Below are 3,050 nucleotides of genomic sequence, written 5' to 3'. Positions count from 1 at the left end.
TGCACAGAAACAAGTGTCTCTGCAGCGAACAGTCACATAATGAGTGTGGGTGGGCAAGAGCTGGATTTGTGGGTGGACCTTCACGCTGATTTAGGGATGTGCTTGCTGGTGTAAAGGAGGGGTGGGAGCTCTGGCTCAGGGATTGTCTGGCAATCTTGGACTTTGCCTGCTGAGCTGCAGAAGTCTCTGCCTAAGCTCTGCATGACTTGGTAGAAATATTGTAGTAGCTGTTTTATCTCAGCTTTAACTGATTGAGTGTATTTGTGGCATTGTGTCTGCTTGAGCCATGTGGGAGCTCCCAGGGACCAGACTCCCATCCCATCTGTCTCACTGAGGCATTTGTCAGTCCTGGGAAGGTTAGTTCAGAATAATCCTTTAAAGATACTGAGGTCTGTATTCTAGGTAGATCCTTCATCATAGTCCATTGCATGAGAGCTGAGGGTAAAGATAACTTCATGGCTTACCTTCTCAGTGTCATCTGGGACAAAATGATTTTTGTTGGAGTAATGCCCTTTAGATATTCTATTCCCTCCACTCCCCTTTCTCATGCTGCACAGCACTGTCAGAAGAATAAAAAATGGAGCTGCCCTGGGATTATTTTAGGGCTATACTAGAGACTGTAGAAGATAATGTGTGAGAAATTTAAACAATGGATCTTTATGAAAATCTTATGGTAGCATCTTTTAATGTAACAGAGGTAACAGCGTAAAGACACTTCCAATTCAGGCAATCTTGCCAGAAAGAACTGAGAGCCCAGGATCCGGCTGTGGGGTTCACTTGTGCCTCATCCCCCTGACTTCAAGGACAGCTGGCTGGAGATGTGCAGATCCTTTTTTTTTTTTCTGCAAAACCCAACTGCCTCCTTGCTCAGGCTGCAAATCCCTGGAGGATATTGCTCTCACCCTTGTGTAGCTGAACTATCCTCAGCTGGGTGTTGTTGCTACAGTTGCCCTTACTAAGCTTTTTGAGGCTATTTCGGAAAGACAACTGCAGGAGCTGCCAAATGCATTTGAATTCTGATGCGATAGTGTGAATGCACCACAGACCTTGTGGACAGCGAGGGATTCGTTAGCTGTGCTGCGATCAGTGAAGATGAGCCCTGTCTTTATTGCTTGACCATGCACAATAGTGTCTGATTATAAAGAGGAATTCAAGGAAGAAATGAGTATTTCTTAGGCTGAAGGGGCAGACCCCTTTTTAATTTAGAGAGCAGCTGAGATCTTGAGCTGCTAAGCCCTGAATGATTTTCAGACAAGGAAAATCCATGGCTCTGTGGTACAGCAAACATACCTTTCTCCTGCTATGGAGAAAGGTCCAGTTTAGGCCTTGGAGTGTGGGTTTAAGATTTAGTCTTCAGGGTGATTCTAAGAGAAAAAGGGCAAGCAATTTTTGTGATAAGAAGCCAAATGTTGTTCAGCTGGTGCGTGCTGGGAGCAAGGCTCTGCAATGTCTGTGTGTGAGCTGGGCAGTGAAATGTTAGTGTTGGAAGATCTTGAGGGCCAGAAGTCTGATGCTTTAGAGATTAAATTCCCACTTTTTTAGGCAGCTGAGACCTGCAGCAGCAGCCTCTGCTACAGATGCTCTAGGGGAACCCCCAAACTATGCGGAGGCAAAGACTGGCTTGTTTGCTGTGGTGGGCCTGGGGGCCCCTTCAGGTGTGGCCCTGGGTGTAAGGAGCCTGCTGAATTTAGCTGAGAGGATCTCTGCTATTATGGGATTGATTTCAAGTAGAAGTGCTTAAACTAGCACTGGCATTGTTTTTCATCTGATAACAGACCAAGAAACTTGGTGGAAGGAATTTGGGTTTTAGTCATTCTTTTGTTGTGTGGTTGTGGTGGAACAGAGCTGAGCAAGTGGACTCTTGTGCTAGTGCTACCACTGAATGCAGACTTTTAGCTTCTCCTCAAGATCTGGCTCTTCTCATATCTTGTGGGAATCACAGGGAGAGAGGTGAATCTAAGGAGCTACTGATGCGAGAAGAAAACACTGAGCTTGTGTCTGTATGTGATACTTTATTAGTTAAGAAGACCTAAAACACAGCAATGGTGGTGACTTGGATGAACTGCTTCCAGGACAGTATCAGTACTTTAATGCTGTACCCTGACCTGGAGAGTGGTGGCCAGAGCTGTGATGAACCCCTGTGACCTTTTCTTTTTTTTTTTTTTTTCTCCCAAATCGGGGTGTAATAGAGATGAGCTGAAACTGCAGTGTGTTAAACATGCTCTATCCCATTTTTGGGGTGCTTGCTGGTTCATGTCCAACAGTAGTCAGCCTCCCTGCTGCAGGTCAGGCCTCACAGACTTGCTCAGTTTTGCTGGGATGGCAGGCGAGAATTTCATTGCTTGGGAGGGAAGGAAGGGACTATGCCTTGCCAGTAGCTGTTGGCTGCTCTGTGGCATTGGTCATCTGTGCTGCAGGGATGTTCTTGCTGCTCAGGAATTTGTTTGAGCCGCAGTATGTGGGTGTGTAGGATGGAGGCCATGTGTCAGAGCTTCTGTGTGGCCAGCTGTGAGCCACAGCTGCCCTAGCCATACATGCTGAACCTCTCCAAGATGAGGCTTGCAGCCCAATGCTCACCACTATCCTTCATAAGCCTGAACTCAGCTCCAGAACCTTCCCATGGCTCTGATTCCTGCCCATACCTTTCCAAATTGGTACCTAGGCTTATGCTCATCCTTCCAAATCAGATCCTTCCCTTGTGCTTCCAATCCCCCAAACAGGTCTCTGCACTCTCCAACCCAACAGCCTAATGCCATGTGCTGCCCTATGCTTGGTTATCTATCTACCCATCAGCTATGCCAGCTGGTGCAAAGGCTCCTGGAATGAGAGGGTTTGGGGATGTGCCACACCTGGAAGTGTAATTTGTGTTTACTTCTCCTGGGGCTTCATGCTCAAAGCAAGGAACAGTTTGTCCTCTTCTAACATAAAATGTGTGTCAACATGACTGATATTTCGTATTAAACAAAAGCGCTCATTTAACTTACTCCCCCCCCCCCAACTTTAAGCTTTGGAAAGATCCTAGAATCATTAAGAAAAATGATGAAAAATAA

The sequence above is a fragment of the Calidris pugnax genome, unplaced genomic scaffold (genome assembly GCF_001431845.1).
Source record: "Calidris pugnax isolate Ruff unplaced genomic scaffold, ASM143184v1 scaffold8, whole genome shotgun sequence".
Lineage (NCBI taxonomy): Eukaryota > Metazoa > Chordata > Aves > Charadriiformes > Scolopacidae > Calidris > Calidris pugnax.
Note: the sequence above shows the minus strand (reverse complement) of the source record.